Source organism: Garra rufa, chromosome 13, assembly GCF_049309525.1.
Source record: "Garra rufa chromosome 13, GarRuf1.0, whole genome shotgun sequence".
Lineage (NCBI taxonomy): Eukaryota > Metazoa > Chordata > Actinopteri > Cypriniformes > Cyprinidae > Garra > Garra rufa.
The window spans coordinates 34,730,727-34,737,630 of NC_133373.1; positions in this window are offsets into that span (position 1 = coordinate 34,730,727).

The window sequence follows — 6,904 nt, forward strand, 5'->3', positions numbered from 1 at the left end:
GTGCTCTAAATGATCCCAGCTGAGGAAGAAGGGTCTTATCTAGCGAAATATTTACAATTTATATATGTTTTAATCTCTAAACAGAGTACACACAGAGCTAGACAAGAAGAGTATTTGAGGTTAAAAATTCTATAAATATATATATATATTTTTTAAATAACCCATCATTTTGCTAGATAAGACCCTTCTTTCCTCAACTGTGATCGTTTAGAGCCATTTGAAGCTGGAAGTTCAAACTCAGGGGCACCATAAATAAATTTTAATTTTGAGTTGCTAACATGTTTCTAAATTGCAGTACACAGTCCAAATGGAGCACCCTCAATATTTAGTCAAACATTTGCATTTAAGTAAAGTCACTGGGTTCAGATTCATGAGTATGAATTCTTGCAGGCTGGTGTTTCAGGGCCAGCACAATGAGTCTGTGCTGCAGTGTGCTCACAGCACTTCCCAGTGTTGTGCTGGGCGATCCCCTCACCGATAAACAGTGCCCTCTCCACCCTTACACGTCTCTATCAAGATCTGGAACCGCTGCCACTTTAGTACCGTTCCCACATTGGCCCAATGCATACGCATGCAACACACTCACAGGACCCCAGGAAGAATAGCTGCAGCACGGCTGTAGCTAATGGGGATCCTTTAAATAAAAACTAATAACTAAACTCACACACTCCTCTTCCTCGTCCTAGGGTTCAACAAGCCCTTAGGAAATCCAAAGGAAGTTAAAGTGACAGGCGTGTCTGGTTAAAGCAATGTGCCAATATAAAAATACCACTTTGTGTAACATCTTTTGGGTTTGTGTGCTTGGGTTATAAGATTGATGGTTTGAACTGCGATTTTCAAATTGTTTTTATGTTGTTTGCTCATAATACCCTCCACTAATTAACATTTGATTAACAGTAACACACTGCAGGTCGTTAAAGTGGAAAATTAAGCCCCTTGGGATGCACTGTGAATGGATGACATAGTTTAAGTCCAGAAATACTGGGGAGGTGGTTAGAGTGAAGAACAAGAGAGTATTTCAGCAGCTATGACTGGAATAAAATATATTTTGAAAAAATAATACACTACCAGTCAAAAGTTTTTGAACAGTAATGTTTTTTTTTAAAAAAGTCTCTACTGCTCACCAAGCCTAGATTTATTTGATCCAAAATACAAAAAAACAAAACAGTAATATTGTGAATGTTTTTTACTATTTAAAAACGCTGCTTTTCTATTTGAATATATATTAAAATGTATTTTATTTCTATGATTTCATAACTGAATTTTTAGCATCATTACTTCATTACTTCAGAAATCATTCAAATATGCTGATTTGCTGTTCAAGAAACATTTTTTATTATTATTTTTATCAATATTTAAAACAGTTGAGTCATTTTTTTAAGGATCCTTTGATGAATAGAAAGATACAAAGATCAGCATTTATCTAAAATAAAAAGCATTTGTAACATTATACAATATATCATTCAAAAGCTTGGAGTCAATATATTTTATTTTTGTATTTTTTGGGAAAGAAATTATAGAAATCAATACTTTTATTTAGCAAGGATGCTTTAAATGGATTAAAAGTGATGATACAGACATTTATAATGTTACATGATTTCTATTTCAGATTAATGCAGCAAAACAGAATATTAGAATGATTTCTGAAGGATCATGTGACTGGGGCTATTTTAAATAGTAAAAATATTTAAAAATATTACTGTTTTTGCTGTACTTTGGATCAAATAAATGCAGGCTTGGTGAGCAGAAGATACTTCTTTAAAAACATTAAAAATCTTACTGTTCAAAAACTTTTGACTGGTATATATATGTATTTTTTCATATAATAAAAGTCAGTGGGGTCCAATGTTGTTGACTTTTATTGTATGGGCAACAATAGTTAAAACATCTATATAAATATCTATGAAATATCTATATGATTTTTATTTTCAAACCACATTTTTAAAAAGATATTCTATGAATAGACAACTAAAAAAAACAGCATTTATTTGAACATTAGTAATAGTCACTGTCACTTTAGGTGAATAAAAGTACTAACTACTTAAAAAAATGACAAATTTTTGAACGCTAGTGTAAATTTCAAATCAGTGAAGACATCTAAAGACACTTTGTATTAATAAAATGTTTAAAGTTTGAGAGATTAGACATACTCCTTGTCAAACAAATGAACTGACTTTCAAATAAATGAAAAAACCTTCAAGAACACAAAAAAGCTTTAAGATAACATAAGAAATTAAAGTCTAAACATGAGGAAGACCAATAAAGCCAGAGAAACATCCTTATTAAACATCCTAGTGAAAAACACGAAACTCATTACTTAAACCAATGATTTACTGCTGTCATATAAGGGTGGAGAAGTCTGGCTGGGGGAAAAAAAGTGTCGCCCTTTCATGAAAAATGGAGAGCTGTCGGAAACGGCAAGGGCGAGCAAGCAGTGCCGCGGGGTTGCCGGTGTGCAGCGCAGGGAGGAAGCGGCGCTCAGAGCCGCAGGGGAAAGGCTGCATCTGGTCGCTAATGAGCCGCTCACAGGCAGCGCCGTTCTCATCAGCTCTGTTTGTTTTCACAGGCCTCTCCGTGTCCACTCCACAATTGTTTTGCTTGGTAGGCCCTACCGTCGTTCTCAGGCTCTTGGCCCCTTATTTATCAAGCGACTGCCCTTTTTTTTTTTTTTTGCCTTGAGTTCATTGGGCTAAATATAATCTGTCCTTCCTTCTCGCCCAGTCGCTTGCATCGTGACAGACAGTGGTTCTCAGCCACATCGGTAAGGAGAGATAGATTGGGGGTGTTTCCCATTGCTTTAACCTTCTATGGCGGTGGTCCAATGAATGCAATAGAACAGGATGTAGTACAAACATTCTCGAAAATGCATGTGTGTGGAAAAGTTTTGATGTCTATGGACTGAAGTTACAAAACGAACTTCCTGAACTCTGGAAGTTAATGTATGTAAAGGATTTTTGTATATATATATTACACACTTTTTTAATATAAAACAAAAGGCCTTTTTGACAATTAAAAAGTAAATAAATGAATACCAAAGAAAAATTATAAAAATTCTGTCATAACTGACCTTAAATCTTTTTTGGAAACCCTTAAGACTTTCCATATAGTTTTCCATATACGTCAAGCTAATGTTTTATTTTGCTGTAATTACTTGCTGATTGTGCATTATTTGTTATATTTGCATATATTTGTTATATTTTTATGGTGTTTGTTTCTATAAAAGAAAAATAAATAAATGAAAAAAAAATAATGGCATTTGTGTTACTGAAAAGTGTGGGTGAGCAAATTATTTTTTAGAGAAACAGTCATTTTCTTTTAATATTTAAGTCAATTCTTATGAGTTTCCATAAAGTTGCAGCTATTTTTTTTTTTTTTACTGTAATTACTTGCTGATTGTGCATTATTCATTACTTCGGGCACATACTGTATATTTAGATATAGAATCAAACACATTTATCTTTATGGGGCTTGTTTCTATAAAATAAAATAATACAATAAAATAATATAATTATTATTATTTTTTTAAATAAAAAAATAAAAGAATAAAAAATAAATAAAATAAAATAAAATAAAATAAAATCTCTTCATGTGCTAAACATCTCCATTTGTGTTACTGAAAAGTGCGGGTGAGCAAATAATGACCGAATTTACATTTTTCAGAAAAGCATTTATTTTCTTGTAATATCTGAGTCAAGTAGTGACTTTCCATAAAGTTCAAGCAATTATTCATCTATTGAAATATAGAATATATTAATAAAAATAAAAATAAAAAATAAAATAAACATGCTAAACATCAACATTTGTGTTACTGACAAGTGGAGGTGAGCAAATAATGACAGAATTACATTTTTAGAGAAGTATTCATTTTTCAAGTCTATTATGATATATATATATATATAGTGTTAGTTTTTCATTCTTTAATTTGTGAATTTTTCATTAAGTAATTTTTTGACTATAAGTTCCATCTGAATAAATACATGTAAACGTGAGGCTGTAATGAAACTTTGAGACCTCTCTTTCAAAATAAGCTTCTTTCTGGTCTCATCAACAGATATGAACCGAGGTCATCTGTTTTTATAGTTTGAAAAAACAACTATATGACTTGTGATCAGTAATCCCTCTTATCGTAGGCATGTTGTGACTCCCGCTGCCATAATTCCTGATCAGTGATCCCTAAAAGCTAATATTACTTCTGTGCTTTTTGGTCCTTTCTAAAAGTCCTGCACATTTCTGTCCACGGTAAAACGCTCGAAACGCTCGACCAGCTTAGGGATAAAAGTTGTCCCTCAGACCCCTAAAAGCCTCCTGAATACCCTTTCAGGCGGCCAGCACGGGGGGTTTGGACTCTGATCCACGCTCCTTTTTACAAGTACCACCGTTCAAACGTGACAGCAGGCCAGCACTTCAGAAGACTGATTCAAAGGTATGGCCGTAGGCCGCTGTTCAATAGGTCCTACCCATCACATGCTCTTTGGCTAAATCATCATGACCTGAGATTTCAACCACTCCGCCACACTCTTTCCCAGGCTTTTCTCCTTGTGCATGCTCTGGTGACAGCCAAACCGCCGGCCAGAACGAACCCCCACCCTCTTCCTTTTTCTCTTCAAACATTTCCTAACCAGACTCGTTCTATGAAAATACATAACCGATGCCGTCCCCGAGAGAAAAGAGGGATAGAAAGAGAAAAAAGAGACTTGCGTTATGCAATGGAAGGGGGCAGTCGCTGGGCAGACAGTGGCACTCTGTGTGAGAGAGCGTGGGGCACGGCGGGGCGGCACGGTGCTGGTGTTGCGCTGGGAACGGGACGATCTTGGCGAGCCGTGGGAGCGATGGTGAGGAGGACAGGGCTCCTGGCGGCACTGTGCTTCTCTCCCCCGGCCCTTTATCTCTCACGCGGGAGAAGTGAGTCAGCTTTGGGGGCCGAGGTACGGTTACATTTGAGAGCCTCCACTGAATGAGCTCTACTCCCTTGATTACAGGGCAACGTTTCAAAATGCAATTTATCAGAAGTGTTACAAAAGATGAAATGAGAAACTGAAGGGACATCTCTAGGCCTGCAGTAAGTAATCTGGTAACAGGAGCTGATATCAGATTATTTGTAGTCTCATTTGTGTTCAATGAAAATTATGACAATTCTACATGTTCATGTTCTCTAACCTGATTAGATGTTCCAAGACTGCTGATAATTAGTACTATAACAACACTGGGAGACTTTTCATTTCCACATAAATCACTAAATACACTAATTAACTCAAGTTTAAGTTATTATTGCTTCTTGAGTATAAAATTCTGTATAAAAGCAATACAATGCTCACAATTGTGCTGTGGTACTGAGTTTCAGCACATCTGTGATTATCTACTTTATTTCGAAATCTACACAGTATTACAGAGATAGTTCTCCCCCAAATGAAAACCCCCTAATGAATTTTAATTTGGGGTGAACTATCCCTTTAAGTGTTACATCATAGATGGACGAATAGATAGATAGATAGATGGAAAGACAGACAGACGGATGGACAGATGGATGGAGGGACAGACGGACAGACAGAAAGATAGATAGATAAATAGACAGACGATAGATAGATAGATAGATAGATAGATAGATAGATAGATAGATAGACAGTCGGACGGATGGACAGACAGACAGACAGACAGACAGACAGACAGACAGACAGACAGAAAGAGAGAGAGATGGGCGGATGGAGGGACGGACAGACAGAAAGATAGATAGATAGATAGACAGTCGGACGGACGGACAGACAGACAGACAGACAGAAAGAGAGATGGGCGGATGGAGGGACGGACAGACGGACAGACAGAAAGATAGATAAATAGATAGACGATAGATAGACAGACAGTCGGGCGGACGGACGGACAGACAGACAGACAGACAGACAGACAGAAAGAGAGATGGGCAGATGAAGGGACGGATGGACAGACAGACAGAGAGATGGACAGATGGAGGGAGGGACAGACGGACAGACAGAAAGAGAGAGAGATGGGCGGATGGAGGGACGGACAGATAGATAGATAGATAGATAGATAGATAGATAGATAGATAGATAGATAGATAGATAGATAGATAGATAGATAGATAGATAGATGCGACACAGCAAATCCACGACAGTAAACTGCTGTTCTCTTTATGACGTGCTCACACAAAGTTCAAATGATTTGCAACAGTCGCTTTGTCGCGTCTAGTGTAGACAGACTTTAGCTGTTGCGGCGCGACAACCGCCGTGTCCGGTGTAGACACGGTGTTAGTGTGTATATATTATTGACCAGTTTACTGTACTTCAGCTAAATATTATCTTAATATATAATTTATGTAGGGTTGCTCTTTCAGATGTCATCGCTGGGGTTAAATTTCACAGCCAAAATGATGGCATTTCAACATGTTTGTCAAAGAGGACGTAGCGCTCCTGCGTTTAAAGCGCGTCAATAATCGATTCCATGGCCGCCAAAGGCTTCACCTCTACTTTAACAAGAAGTGAGCAGAGCGGAGGCACAGACCTCTCACTGTGCGTCACCGCCGCAGCCTCTCACAGGCTCTAAATCAAAGCTCAGGAGCCATGAATGACAATGTCCCTTTCTTCAGGCTCTTCCCTCTGAGGAAGAAAGGCCTGCAAGCCCCCAATGTGCTCCCTGAGAGGGAACAGCGTGGCCTCCCCCCCTTCCCTCCCCACCGCTGAACTCAGTTTATGGCCGGGCTGAGGTTGCTCACTTCAAGGTAGTGTTCTTTTGAACAGTGGTGTTGCCGGGGCTCGTGTTACACCTGCCCCCGCTCTAACCTCTCCTCATTCACACGGCCCTCCGGGACAAGGCCCTTCTCTGTCTGCCTGCCCCGCCGCACAAAGCACCCACAAGCCATCACTGCCAGTGCTGTTTGTTAGCCACCATCGCC